The sequence below is a fragment of the Triturus cristatus genome, chromosome 2_2 (assembly GCF_964204655.1).
Source record: "Triturus cristatus chromosome 2_2, aTriCri1.1, whole genome shotgun sequence".
NCBI classification, from domain to species: Eukaryota; Metazoa; Chordata; class Amphibia; order Caudata; family Salamandridae; genus Triturus; species Triturus cristatus.
The window spans coordinates 1,231,380,776-1,231,396,403 of NC_140582.1; the positions used below are offsets into that span (position 1 = coordinate 1,231,380,776).

Below are 15,628 nucleotides of genomic sequence, written 5' to 3' on the forward strand. Positions count from 1 at the left end.
AGTGGTGTCCGACAAGTGTACTGGTCTTGCCAATCTACTATGCTGCACAGATCGACAACGAAGGGTGCCCTGGCGGGGGGGAAGCGACGCGAACGGGCCTCCCCCGCCTCCCCAGGTGGAGGCTTACCAGCCGAGAAGGCACCCCTGCCGTTTCACTCGTCTTGCAGCTGAGTAGGCGCCCCTGCACTCGCCGACCAGCTGAGAAGGCACCCCTGCCGTTTCACTCGCCGTCCAGCTGAGTAGGCGCCCCTGCACTCACCGGCCAGCTGCAGCAGGGGAACCATTTACGTCTCGCCTACCGGACGATCACCCAGGCGCGGGTTCCTTTCTGCACCAAGATTGCCATTAGCGTTCGACGCAAGAAGTGGACCCACCCCGGTGGCTGTAATTAGGCCTGGGCGGTAAATTCCGTTCCGCTCGCGGAATTTGCGGAATTTCGCGTTCCGCGGAGAACGCGAAATTGCTCAAAAGTCTGCTTTCCGCGATTTCGCGAAATTTTTGCTTGTTCGCGTTCTCAAAATGCGTGTTCGCGAGATATTTCTCCCCGAGCACGCAAACAGCAATTGTGAACAGGAAAAAAGCATCGCGAACAAGCAATTCCGCGTGTTAGCGGAATTTCTGCGTGTTCGCGGAGATTTTTTACCGTTTCGCGGAGATTTGCGTAACGCAATTACGCAAATTCCGCCCACCCCTAGCTGTAATGAAGAGCTGCTGCTGCCACTGGACTCTCAAAATGGCGGTCGACTCTTCAGATTCAGGCCTGGTTCACCAAAAGATGGCTCTGGGCTACCTTGGAACTCGGAAGCTTGCCTGCTCAGGCGTGGGCCACACCCTTGAAAACGTCCACTCAGCTTTGCAGAATCTGCGGGAGTCTTTGGCCCTCGACTCCCACGGACTTCCGGTGGGGGCAACCGCCGCTATTGCTCGATCATTCCACATTAACTTGTCTTTGCCTCGGGCTGCAGCCATCTTGCCTCCGTTTGGTGCCGTAAGAGAGACTGATTCAAGGTGTCGGCAGAGAGACCCGCCTGCTGTCCCGCCCTAAGAACGGATCACGGCATTGCTGCGAGACCGTGGTGACGCCTTGCTGACGCAAGCTTCTGTTTGAATTATCAGGAGACACTGTAGCCTATCCGCTCGGATCAGTTCCGGTGGAACCTCAACATGACCCGGTAGGAACAAAAACTGTGTTTCCCCACCCCCGAATCATGGTTCATGCTGTCTGTTCTTTCCGTTGGCGCTAACGAAAGTTCTCGAACTACCGAAAGGGATTCTGGTCCGGCAGCTAGTTAATGGAAGGACTTAGACTGTACACTGGACCCACCCGACCTCGCCCCAAAATGGTGCCGACGTAGGAGGGGCCTACAACTCCTTATGGCGTTTCGGTTACTTGACATTTATGTTAAAGGAATATGAATGCGATGTTTTCACACATGATGGGCGGAGGGACGGGGAGGGTACTGATCGGGCACACGAACAACCTTATTAATGCTGGCCTTCCCATTTTTATTAACATTTTTTTTTTTTTTTCATGTTAAGGTAGTGTTGCTCATGATACTCGACGCCTCTCACACCGTGGCCGGCCTATAACGGTTGTAGGCCCGTATTTGTATACTGACATTGTTTTCAATAAAGGGCTTTTTGAAGGAACTACGGAATCAGCGTCATAACAAATCATCTAGGTTGGTAAAGGTTTTTAATGACCGTTACTCCCAAGCAATAGAAGGCAGATAATGCAGACCCTTTTCCTTTTTGCCTGAATTTTGGATTAATGAAATTTGTACCCATCACGCCTGTCTCTTTCAGAGTTGTTAGAAAATGGTTGACTATAGCTTAAGGTATCTGCCGAATGCAAGGTACGGTACCTTGCCCCATAATATGCGACCGATTGAGAAACAAATGAACGACAAGGGAACCCGAATTTAGGAGACGAATAAAATGGAGCATCTTGTATAGTCGAAAGGAAGGATATAGTAGGTCTGTGGTATTACCCGCTCCTGCAGCTAGCCTGGTACGTGGTAAGTAGAACTTTTTCGTGTCTACGCGCGCAAACGTACTTTGAATGCTGCACACCCCCCCCCCCTTCTTTTCTTCTCTATAGGTCACATCGGAGTTCCGACTGAAGAATGGAGTGGACATGGACCGCACCATGCTCAATGTAGGGAAAAGCATAGACAAACGTTGTGGGATGGTGCGTGAAGTGCAGACCACCACTGGGAACGTGAAAAACTGTATGTTATGACTGTGCGCATGTGCCCTGACTGTACGGTATGAATGTGTATGCATTTCATGTGTGCTTGGGTCGCTGGAAGAGAACGTCATCGTATGACTGGAGTGCTTGTCTACCGATCAAAGGGAGGGGAGTAAAAAGTCCGACACCCCCCCCCCCCCCAAAAATGAATTACGAAAAAATACGCAGCATGCATAGGAAAGAGGACAGGAAAGGAGAGGTCCCCGTACTCAACGTGGTATAAAGATAGAATATCGACGGGAAAATATCGACTAGCATTAATATCGTGGTAAGAATATCGACTGTGAAAAATATCGTAATAGAAAATATCTTTGTAAAAAATATCGTTTCGTGAGAATGACAAAAATATCGTCATAAAAAAATATCGATGAACAGAATATCGTTGATCAAAATGTCGTTTTATATAATATCGACAGAAAAATATAAGTTGTTATAAAATTTATAAAAAAATATGTATTATGTTTTTAAAAAACTTACAAAACTCCTACTAGTAATAATATGTGTTAAAAAATATTTTCTACAAAAGAATTGTTAAAATTTTAGTAGCGGGTTATTGGTATTATAGGGGATAAGGGTGGGTAGTAATTTAAAATTTGGTTTTTAAAAAATTTATAAAATATAAACAAATTAGAAAATATTTAAGAAATCCAAATTTTAATTTGAAATTTCGAATTGTTCACGAAATTAAATTTGTAATTAAATTTTATAATTTCAAATAAAAATTTTAGGAGCCGGTTTTTGGTATTATAGGGGATTAGGGTGGGTAGTAATTTAAAAATGTAGTGTTTAAAAATTGTATAAAATATTAATAAATTAGAAAATTATAATGAAATCAAATTTTAACATCGAAATTTAAAATTTTACACTAAATTTATTTTTTAATATTAATAAAAATTATTACATTAATATTGAAGAAGCGTTATTTTGGTATTATAGGGGAATAGGGTCTAAAAAATAATTTAGATAGAAAAATTTATATTGTTTACTAACCTGCACATTTCCTGACTTATGTTGGATTGGAGTTAGAATAGTAAATTATTATAAAATATAAACAAATTAGAAAATAATTAAGAAATTTAAAATTTAATTTTAAATTTCTAATTGTTTACGAATTTAAATTTGTAATTAAATTTAAAAATTTCAAATAAAAATTTTAGGAGCGGGTTTTTGGTATTATAGGGGATTAGGGTGGGTAGTAATTTAAAAATGTAGTCTTTAAAAATTGTATAAAATATTATTAAATTAGAAATTTATCATGAAATCAAAATTTAACATCGAAATTAAAATTTTTACAGGAAATTTATTTTTTAATATTAATAAAAAATATTAAATTAATATTGAAGAAGCGGTATTTTGGTATTATAGGGGAATAGGGTCTAAAAAATAATTTAGATAGAAAAATGTATATTGTTTACTAACCTGCACATTTCCTGACTTATGTTGGATTGGAGTTAGAATACTAATTTATTAAAGTTTACTATCCAGCACTTTCCCTGAGTTATGTTATGTTTGGAGTTAGAATAGTAATTTATTATGGTTTACTATCCAGCACTTTCCCTGACTTATGTTGGATTGGAGTTAGAATAGTAATTTATTATGGTTTACTATCCAGCACTTTCCCTGACTTATGTTGGATTGGAGTTAGAATAGTAATTTATTATGGTTTACTATCCAGCACTTTCCCTGAGTTATGTTATGTTTGGAGTTAGAATAGTAATTTATTATGGTTTACTATCCAGCACTTTCCCTGACTTATGTTGGATTGGAGTTAGAATAGTAATTTATTATGGTTTACTATCCAGCACTTTCCCTGACTTATGTTGGATTGGAGTTAGAATAGTAATTTATTATGGTTTACTATCCAGCACTTTCCCTGAGTTATGTTATGTTTGGAGTTAGAATAGTAATTTATTATGGTTTACTATCCAGCACTTTCCCTGACTTATGTTGGATTGGAGTTAGAATAGTCATTTATTATGGTTTACTATCCAGCACTCTCCCTGACTTATGTTATGGTTTACTATCCAGCACTTTCCCTGACTTATGTTATGTTTGGAGTTAGAATAGTAATTTATTATGGTTTACTATCCAGCACTTTCCCTGACTTATGTTGGATTGGAGTTAGAATAGTAATTTGTTATGGTTTACTATCCAGCACTTTCCCTGAGTTATGTTATGTTTGGAGTTAGAATAGTAATTTATTATGGTTTACTATCCAGCACTTTCCCTGAGTTATGTTGGATTGGAGTTAGAATAGTAATTTATTATGGTTTACTATCCAGCACTTTCCCTGACTTATGTTGGATTGGAGTTAGAATAGTAATTTATTATGGTTTACTATCCAGCACTTTCCCTGACTTATGTTATGTTTGGAGTTAGAATAGTAATTTATTATGGTTTACTATCCAGCACTTTCCCTGACTTATGTTGGATTGGAGTTAGAATAGTAATTTATTATGGTTTACTATCCAGAACTTTCCCTGACTTATGTTGGATTGGAGTTAGAATAGTAATTTATTATGGTTTACTATCCAGAACTTTCCCTGAGTTTACAATTTATTTTTGATCAAAAGGGTATTTAGTCCTCTGGAACGCGTAGACCCTCGGTTTGAGTCATCACATACTGTAACTACATATTCTGTGGGAAAGTTATGTCAATCCTGGCTGCGACATTCCACCTTAGCATCTGTCAAAGTTCATTTATCGAAGTTACATGACAAAATAGATTTGAATTATTTTGTTAAAGGTCCTGTGGGTGGCAGAACCAAAAGGTGGGCGTATGCTATTTACAACGAAGTGTGGAAATTTTCGCAAATTGAGGCGGCTTCAAGATTGAGAGCTATTGACCAAGCAAACATGGAAAAGGTTTTAGCCGTTATAGATAACAGCATTAGCACTCTCTCTTCCAGAATTTATACATTAGATAATATTGTTTCGTCAGTTGTTGATATTGTGCATGATGATATGTCTGTGTTATATAATGGTCAAAACCAGTTGCGTTCTGTTATGCAGTTTGCATGGACATTGCAGACGTTAAAGGCAGGGAGGGTCCCTTGGGACTATTTGAGCACTACATCGTTATTCATTCCTTTTAACCTTACTGATAAGCAGCGATTTATGTCCATGAAAGATGCTACATATTCATTATTACATATTGAAAAATTAGAACCGTTACCTTTCTCTGTGGCGGAAATCAATTCAGTCACGTGGCTTATACACGGGTTGATAACTCTACCGTTCGCACTTCTTAAGTTTACGTCTTGTATGAAATATTATGCTCTGGGTAGATATGAACAGCTGGGCACCGCTTTCATACATGAGGTTTGGTCCCTCCCCTTTACGTATAGATGTACTAGGGACGGAACTGAGGTTTATCTGAAGGGTGAGGAATGTACCACGACACCAGATCATTCCTTGGTATGTAGGCACATTCAATTACACGGTACATGCAATGTACAAGCCCCGATTTTGGCCTGCGTCCTACGAGGTGTCCCAGTGCCTGTGATTACGCCTTCTTTGACGCTGCTTGCAAACAGTAGTTATTTAATTTTGAATAATGAAGCTTGCTGCGGGATGTTAGTGGGAATCCCATATATAGTAACTGTATCGCAGAGGGTTGTCTGCTGCAATAATGTTCTCTTTTCACCCCCGCACGGGCGGCTGGATGTTTCCATCTGGCCTTCGATTCCAACCTTGAAAGCAGAGTTCAACAAGTTGAGCAGAATAAGAGCTGTATTGTCCCAAAAAGAGGTGCCATTGACTTCCTCTTGTGAAACATTTGTCCTTCACGTTGCTAATACGCGCACTGAGGTACAGGCGGTTTTGAATACTGACCTCCCCCTACATTTCGGAGCTTTGATCCAAACTATTTTCAATGCCTCGTCCACGACCGGCCTGGCTCATTTTTTTAAACTTGTAGGCTCAGGCCTCGTGACCTCTTTCCAAACTATTTTTGGTGTGATTCCGGCATTTTTTCATTCGATTTTCTCAAGCATCTTTGGAGGTGTTCCGCTGCTTCTGGCGCTGGTGGCAGGTGTGCTGCTTTTACTTTTCATACTACGGAATGGCTGCTGTTTCTGTGCCACACGAGCACCTGTCCCATCTGCATCTTCTTCGTGATAGGATGCTTGACTTTTATGGTACTCTGCCATTGGCGACTTTAAGCCTGGCATATGGATTATCCTTCAGGTATTCCTACTTCACCTGCGTGCAACCTGTATTTCACTGCCTGGATTGTCCCTTTGAATGGCCTCTGGATTTGTGCTTGACCAACACGGTGTCTCCGGTGCCGGATTTCGATCGACTGATGAGGCCCTTAGTGTCTCACGAGTTGGCCTGTTCTGGTGTCCGGATTATGGCTTGTGGTGCGGCGCATGGTATCCTGGGTAATTGGGACATATCAACTGCTGCCTACGACTTCTTGGCTATGAGCTATTTAGAGGAACATTCCGGTTGCCCTCTGATTGTGCTAGAGGCTCCGATGGTTGAAGAACACGTATGTTCCTTTTCTTTAATTAATTGGATGGCTGAGACTTTTAGTGGCCCTGCAAACTATTTTTTGTTGGAAGCAGTTGCCACGTATGCTGCCTATACATTCATGGATTAACTGAACTATCCTCCTTTGCGCCTGTGCTACTGGACAGCAACCTAGCGCAGCATTCATTTTTTTTTTCTAATCATTGTGTTACTTATAGTATTTGGATGATAGTAGTTGTTAATATATGAAGTAAATTGTACATTTACTTAGCAAGTTTAAATAATTTTTATCAGCTATCTAAGTAGACATGGATAAGGTAGTTAATAAATGTTTTTACATGTAAGTTTCTGGTCGTTGTTGATAAGTTCAACATGTTCTTTTTTCACTCTAAAGAAGAACACTTTTTAATTTAGGGAGTTTATCTACTTTATGCTAAGTTCGAATGAAAAAAGCAATGGGATTTTACTTACTTCAAGTGTAGTATGACGTTTTGTAGTTGTAGTCGTAGGTTTGTATTCTCTTCTCTCAGCAAGGTAACCGTTTTTCTCCAAGTTTGGCCCAAAAATGGTAAATTACGTTAAGTGTATAATTGTTTTTATATTAGTGAGTTAATTAATGGTAGCTTTTGATTGGTTCAATTAGTGAAATTTCAAAATCATTGGTCGAGAACGTTATTTTGAATTAGAAAACCGTTAAATAATTATATGTGTGAATAGTTTTGTAAAGTAAAATAGTTAAAAAAAGTGTGTAAAATAAAAGAATAGTGCATATCGAGTTGGTAATAAAACGACGATATTTTTTGTATATTTCTATAAGCAGATAGGTCGTCGATGTTAGTGTAGTCGATATATATGTCTAAGGTCATGTTATTTAAAATAAAGTCGATCATGTAGTAGTCGATATTTATGTTGTCGATATTAGTGTGAACGATATTAGGGTTGTCGATAAAAAAAAATCGATATTTGTGTGAATCCTTGTTTAAGTATAGGATGACGATATTAATGTAAGCGATATTTTAGTGACGATATTTATTTCTGACGATATTTATGTTAACGATATTCCATCATGGAACCACTCAACGTAGCTCTGTGTCTTCGTCTTAATTTCTGCGCTTGATGTATGTACTGTTACGCCCTATCCGGTATTTGTGTGTACGTGATCGCCGAATTTATGTTTTTCCCCCGCTTGTGTTTTCTTACGTAGAACTGACCCGTGCTACTCCATGTTGTGTGTGCGCCAAGTAGCCTATTATCGTACACATGTCTCTCTCTCTCTCTCTCGTTTTATGTCGTACGTATACCAAATAGCCTACTTGATGCGCACGTCTCTCTCTCTCTCTCTCTCTCTCTCTCTCTCTCTCTCTCTCTCTCTCTCCCTCGCTGAAGGCTCTCTTGCCCTCTTTCTTTTTGAATAAATTAACGACACTATACCTCCTCTGTATGTGTATAATTGGCCTAAAACACGACAGTGTTCGAACAAATTGACAGAAGCAAAACAACCGTATTTTACCACATTACTACCTCTCCTTTCTGTAAAATGTTGAACTTAACTGGCTGAGAAAGAAAGGACAGGTAAGACGACTGATGTCTCCCAATCTGGCCCTCATCACGGACTATATGTCAGTGGTTTTCATTTTAGAGCTCTAACGACACCACCTCCACCGCTCAGAATCGCCCCGCCCAATTGCTCAGAACTGGAACGTCTAAACACCCCGTCCTCCCAGAATAGCCCCAGTTCTGTACTAGCCGTCCCAGGGTATTTTGAATAATACAGCTGATGACTTTATTTTCTGAAGATACATCGCCTGAACTAATGAGGGTTACCTATTGTCTCCAGCAAGAATAAAAAATGTTTAGCTTGTGTCCCTCCCCGAAATAGATATTTGTGAACCTATGACAGTAGCACCTTGCACTTTTTCATAAACTTAGCAGTCCTCGGAGAAAAATGTGAATTAACAGAGCTTGTGTTAGAAGAACGAGTTTCTACCGGAGAAGCCGGTTCGAATTTTGATAGACCAGAAAGTTGACTGATGTCAGGCCTCCTGCAACGATTATAAGGTACAGGAATAGACACCTAGCAGGCCAGACGATGGAAATTTGCAGGAACACGCACAAAACATGCACCTCAGCAATGATTAATAAGTTAGTAACATACACCGACATAAGAGTTAATAGACATCCATCATAGAGCGACCGATAAAACATTTCCCCGACTACTCGGTGGTTGGGAGAGAGAATGAAGTGCGTAAATGTCTTCCCTGCCAGGTCTCTAAGATTTTGTTTCTTGTACTCATTCAAAGATAACATGCAGTCATCGGAAGAGAGGGGACGGACGTGATGCACAGCCTGGCTGCGGATCATGGAACACCTATGGCATCGACCAAGGGGGAGCCACGAAGCAAAAGGATGCGGGACGAGGCACCATCCTCAGCATGAAAAGCGATAGAACGAAGGGCTATCCCGAAGCCCCCTGCTCGCTGATCAGCTCGTGCCTGAAGTCCCAGCCCGTCGAGCCCGATTGATGGGCCCAGTGCTGAAAGATTCTGCTCTCCTTGGCCCACTTTTTGATCCGATCCCACTCCACCCCCTCTTCCCTCGGCCTTCCAAAGCACCCCTATTTTGAACTTGACTTGACAAAAGAAGAATGAGAAGCAGGTACTCCGTCTCAAGGTACCTATGATAAGACCAGTCAAGGGACAGGACAAAACAGGACTGTGATCCAAGAGCAAAGAATGCTCACACCCTGCAACGCGAAAGCCTGGATTTGAGCTGGACCTTAGCTCCACCGCCGGTGCTCAACAGTGCCAACGAAAGAAGAAGAACAATGAGAGCTAACCAGTGATGGCTTGATGCAATAAGACACTGGAAAGAAGAAACCCCCCCCCCCTCCCTGACTGTAACTCATGTTGAGTTGTATTCCTCTCCCAACCACTTTTGAATTGACTATCTTCCAATCAAGTTTCCAAGGTCCTTTATCGGTCACTTCCAACTACACACTAATATCTAAGAAACATTAGCTTGGTATAAATGACAATTGTATAGCATCAGCCGTACACCTGACTATGCTGTTTGGTTTGATCCACACAAAGTCTAGGCCTTGAGTAATGTGCATAATATTCCTTGTCTTGCCGGACCACCTCTTACAGTATCAAATTTGTGTTCAAGCGAGCTTCCCTCCACCTATCTCCGGGTCTGACATATGACGCAGCTGATGTAATTTTGTATACGCTACCTCCTCGCCTGTCACATCAACCACATGTAACTATGTACAAATTGTGTCAGATTGTTCCTGTCTGTCCCAAAACTCTGTACTTTTAAAACAGGAACGCATGAAAGCATTTACGATATTATGGCTAAGAGATTAGCGAAGGTGAATGTCAGCTAGACAAGCTGGCTAGATATGTTGAAAAGGGAGGACTGTTAAAATCTGGTTTGCGATGTCAACATAATCGGCGCCATCTTGCCTCTCCTCCAGCACCGCACGCAAAACACACGGCAGCCATCTTTAGGCACCATGGCCTCTCTCCCTGCTCATTGCCGATCATCAGCGCGTCCCTCAGGCGCTACGAACATCCCCCCGCGCGCTGGCCACCCCCGCTCTCTCATACAGGGGCCATAAAACCTCTCCTTCTGCGCGACCCTGCCATGGAAACACATCCCACGCCTGACCGACACCTTCTTTCATCCCATACATAGTCATACATCCCTTTGATAACCCCCTTCCTCTGCGCCCGATTGTTCGAACCGATCCCAGGCCATCACCTAGCCCTGCGGATGCAGTTTATTGCCCCTACTGTAAGGGAAACACCCCACATCAAAGGGATTACGGTAGATCAAGGCCCCCCACCCCCTGAGACCTGACCAGTCGCACACACCCCCTGGTATTGGCGGAATGTCCAGCTGTGTGATAGCCATCTCCTGCTGTGGGTGGGTTGGGGACTTCTACTGTAGATATGTGTGGGAATGAGCTTGAAGTGGGGATTCCGAGGATGTTCTTTCATGTATCAAAGCAATCTCAAGAATGTGCCATGTACAATAAACCGTGTAATAAAGCAATAAACTTGTGTATAAGAGGCCAGGCCTCAGAGATGTGGTCAGAGCATCTCGAGAAGATTCCCTGTGGGTCTGATCTGATGTGTTCTCCTCCAGAGAGAATAAACCTTTGTTTCCTGCCTTCCAGTCTCCGGCGCCTGCCTCTTTGTTGGTTAATTTTCGAATGGTATAAGAGGCGATTACCGCCGGGCAAATACTTGAAAGGTTATCGACTGCAACTGCCGCTACCTTTTAACACATGGGTTCCGGTCAGTCGTACCCCGAGAGCTCCGGTGGTCCTCCCCGTGCCTGAGGCCCAGCCGGGGTCCCCGAGCCCCCCAGGACGCGGGGCCCGAGCCCAGCATGGGCAGGCGGGAGCCCTTCCACGAAGCCTCGGGCGTGCAGATGGGAGTCCTTTCAGTCCCGGCCATCTGGTCGCACCCTTCCCATCAAGGTGCCCGGGACGGAGTCCAGCGGGCCCGAGGAGGCTTCTCCTGCGCCTCTGGGCCTTGGAACACCGGCTGGGTACAGGTGCCCAGCCGGGCCCCAGGTCGGGTGCCCTTGCCCTGTGCCCTGTCCCCGGCCTGCCGCTCTGCCAAAGGCCCGGGTTGGGGTTCTGTTGTGCTCACGGAGCCTCCCCTTGCTTGGCTAGGTTCAGGAGCTCCGGCCGGGGCGCCTGAGGGCCCTGGGGAGCGCAGCCTTCCCACCCCAGGCTCTGTCCTCAATCCTGCTGCATGGCAGAGGCTTCCCCTGTGCCTCTGGGCCTGAGAGCCCCGGCTGGGTCCAGGGGCCCTGCTGGGCCCCGAGTCGGGTGCTCCGGCCCCTGGGGAGGGCAGCCTCCCCACCCCGGACTCCGTCCTCAGTCCTGCCGTGTGGCAGGGTGCCCGGGACGGGGTCCGGCGGGCCCGGGGAGGCTTCCCCTGTGCCTCTGGGCCTGGGAGCATCGGCAGGGTCCAGGGGCCCCGACGGGCCCCGGGTCAGGTGCTCCACCCTGGGCCCTGTCCCCCAGCCTGCCGCTCTGCTAAAGGCCCGGGACAGAGTTCCGTTGTGCCTGGGGAGCCTCCCCTTGCTTGGCTGGGTTTAGGAGCTCCGGCCTGGGCCCCTGAGGGGCACAGGTAGGGCGGCCTCCCCACCTGTCCTCGGCCCTGCTGTGTCCTCGGTCCTGCTGCTTGGCAGGGTGCCCGGAATGTTGTCCAGCGGGCCCAGGGATGCTTCCCCTGCGCCTCTGGGCCTGGGAGCCCCAGCTGGGTCCAGGGACCACGCCGGGCCCCGGTTGGGGTGCTCCAGCCCTGGGCCCTGTCCCCCGGCCTGCCGCTCTACCAAAGGCCCGGGACGGAGTTCCGTTGTGCCCGGGGAGCCTCCCCTTGCTTGGTTGGGTTCAGGAGCTCCAGCCAGGGCACCTGAGGGCCCCGGGGAGGGCGGCCTCCCACCCCAGGCTCTGTCCTCGGTCCTGCTGCGTGGCAGGGTGCCCAGGATGGGGTCCGGCGGGCCTGGGGAGGCTTCCCCTGAACCTCTGGGCCTTGGAGCCCTGGGTGGGTCCAGGGGCCCTGCCGGGCCCCGAGTCGAGTGCTCCGGCCCTGGGCCCTGTCCCCCGGCCTGCCACTCTGCCAAAGGCCCGGGACGGGGTTCCATTGTGGTCAGGGAGCCTCCCCTTGCTTGGCTGGGTTCAGGAGCTCCAGCCGGGGCCTCTGAGGGCCCCGGGGAGGGTGACCTCCCCACCCCGGGCTCCGTCCTCGGTCCTGCAGCAAGGCAGGGTGCTCAGGACGGCGTCCAGCGGGCCTGGGGAGGCTTCCCCTGCGCCTCTGGGCCTGGGAGCCCCAGCTGGGTCCAGGGGCCCCGCCGGGCCCCGGGTCAGGTGCTCCGGCCCTGGGCCCTGTCCCCCGGCCTGCTGCTCTGCCAAAGGCCCGGGACGGGGTTCCGTTGTGCCCGGGGAGCCTCCCCTTGCTTGGCTGAGTCCAGGAGCTCCGGCAGGGGCCCCTGAGGGCCCCAGGGAGAGCGGCATCCCCACCCCGGACTCCGTCCTCAGTCCTGCCGCGTGGCAGGTTGCCCGAGCCTGGGTCCGGCGGGCCCGGGGAGGCTTCCCCTGCGCCTCTGGGCCTGGGAACCCCATCGGGCCCCAGGTCAGGTGCTCCGGACCCTGGGCCTCGTCCCCCGGTCTGATGCTCCACGAAGGGCCCAGGACAGGGGTCCGTCGGTCCTGTGCAGGCCTCCCCTACTTGTCAAGGTATCCGCGGGCCCCGGATCGCAGGGCCCATCGGGTCCCCCTCGCAGCCTCCATGGCTGGGGGCCCAGCTTGGGGCCTGGGCCTCCGGTCCCCCATGCTCCGGCACCCGCTCACTCATTCGTTGGGGCACAGAGCGACCAGATGGCATCCCTTTTGCACCCGGTCATCTGGTCGCACCTTTCCCCTCTGCCATCTGGTCGCACCTATCCCCTCGGCTATCTGGTCGCACCTATCCCCTCGGCCATCTGGTCGCACGCAATTCTTTTTGCCTTCCTCCTGCATCTTTTCTGACCTGTTGTTGGCTGTTTTATGACTCTGGGCACTTTACCACTGCTGTTCAGTGCTAAAGTGCATATGCTCTCCCCATTGTAAATGTATATGTTGGTTGGATTCCATGATTGGCTTATTTGGTTTACTGTCAGACCCCAGTAAAGTGCACCAGGAGTGCCAGGGCGTGTAAATACAAATGCTGCTGGTGGGCTTGCAGCACTGGTTGTGCCACCCACAGAAGCGGCCTGGTAAAAATGTGTCTAGGTCTGCCATCGCAGAACCTGCGTGCAGTCTGGTACTGACATGCTGACTGGCAAGTGCACACACTTGCCAGTCCCTAAACCTTCCCTTAACTTCATGTTAGTCACCCCTATGGTAGGCCCAAGGGCAGGGTGCGTTGTAAGCATAAGGTAGGACAAGCCCTGATGTGTGTGGCATGTCCTAATAGTGAATTACAGCCATTTTCGTTTTTCACTATTGCAGGGCTACCCTGTTCTCATAGGCCAGAATGGGCTGGTAAGATTGTTACATCCTATGATCCTAACATGCCCAGGGAACATGGTAGAAGATCGAGTTTAGTATGCCTCAACTCGGAATCATAAGGTACATCTTTTCGTAAGGTTTATTTTAATATTCTGCGTTTGCAAATGCCACTGTTAGAAAGTTGGCCTTTGCTTGCCTAACCATTTCAGCCCGCCTCTGCGTGATGTGTATCTGCTGTCTGGCTTGTGTGAGTGACAGGGCTGGGGAAACCCAGATGGGCAGGGCTAGGTAGCCTGGTGGTGAATAGAAAGATTGACAGGTAGATGGGTGGGAGGAGTACACCTGGACTCTGAATAGGACTGTGCTCTGCCACCACAATGCCGGCTCCACCCCCTGTGGAGCGTCTGATGACTCTGCCCTGCACTCTGTTGACGCGATGCAGGCTTCTTCTTTCAAAGTGCTCCAGAACTGGACTGAACTAGGCAAGGGCCCCCCTAGCCTGGGAGAACAAAAGAAATGCAGTATAAATGTAGGAGCCCTGCTCCTAAGAAATCAGATCCGCTTTGAACCAAGAAGAATCTCTGCCTGAGGAGGAGGCGCCAGGAAAGCTGTAAGGAGGAAGACTGTCCCTATCCTGGGGGACTGGCCTGCAGTGGTGACCTTGCTGCCAAAGGAGAGAAGAGGAACCTTTTGCCAGAAACTTTGCTTTATTTTTATTTTCAAAAAACTTGTGCTTTTCAAAACGATCTCCAAGGGCTTGGAAGCGAGCTTGCCCCCTGAACTGAGCCTCAGAACCATTGGGCTCAACCTGACCTTCACTCGCCCACCGCTGGACTGTGGTGTTCCTTCCCTCACCGGAGCCGTGACTCCCGTGCCCCCCAGCCCCTCCTTGAGCCGTGACCGGACTGCTTAGCCGCCCCTGCCTTGGGAAGAGCCTCGCTCGATCTGAGCCGCTCCCCCTACGCCGTGCTGGGCTGCCCCCGTCACCTCACTCGCCGGAGGCCCGCTGCGCACCTTCACCCCTGCCGCCGGAATCGGTGTTGTGAGCATCTGCAAGCCTCGGACGGCCCGGACGTAGAAAGCGTGCCCGGCTGCCCCGCTTTGTTCACTTGCCACCTGTAACACCCCACTCTTGTTGTGAGCCTGAAGGACCAGCCCCCCTCGTGAAACGTGGAAGCCCCGGACGACGCCTCGCCCTTCTAAAAGAGCCGCTGAGTGTCCCGCACCCGCTTTCACAAAAAGAGACAAGGTACTGTACTCACGAACTCGACCGCGAGCTCGCATCGGATCCAGGGTCCGCAATGTTCTGTTTTCCCTGCCGTCTAACGCGTGCCTCCCGGTTTCCGCCGCAGCGCGAATTGCGCTGAGGCCCACAGTTCACCTTGTTGCCCGCCTAAGAACTTTCCGTATAAAGAGAACTTTCCGTATTCCTAAAGATCGTGGCCCCACCGTTTCACCGTTACTGGGTCTTGTACTAAAGCTGCTGAAAATATATAAAAGCCTTATTTTTGTATACAACCTGATTGGTGTCCGTTTGTGGTGCATGCAAGGGGTTTACTGTGTGTATAATTGCAAGTGCTTAACCGTGTACGCCCTGAAGTTTAGCCTTGACTGCTCGCGCCACGTACCTAGAGGGTGAGCAGGGGTTATTCTAAGGAGTCATCCTTCGCCCTGACTAGAAGTAAAGGGTCCCTGCTTGTCGCTGGTACTTGCCTGCGCCAACAATAGTCCCCTCATTTCTAACATGCGGCTACCTGGTTGATCCTGCCAGTAGCATATGCTTGTCTCAAAGATTAAGCCCAGCATGTGTAAGTACACACGGCCGGTACAGTGAAACTGCAAATGGATCATTAAATCAGTTATGGTTCCTTTGATCGCTCCATCTGTTACTT

The 15,628-nt window shown here is 47.7% G+C and overlaps 1 protein-coding gene and 1 pseudogene across 2 annotated transcripts in view; one reads left to right on the forward strand and one right to left on the reverse strand.

Annotated features, from left to right (window-relative positions):
- LOC146863462 (zinc-binding protein A33-like) overlaps nucleotides 1-15,628 on the reverse strand; it is a 298,135-nt gene that overhangs the window by 259,004 nt on the left and 23,503 nt on the right. The gene's annotated exons all lie outside the window — the stretch shown is intronic.
- LOC146863463 (18S ribosomal RNA) overlaps nucleotides 15,488-15,628 on the forward strand; it is a 1,759-nt pseudogene continuing 1,618 nt past the window's right edge.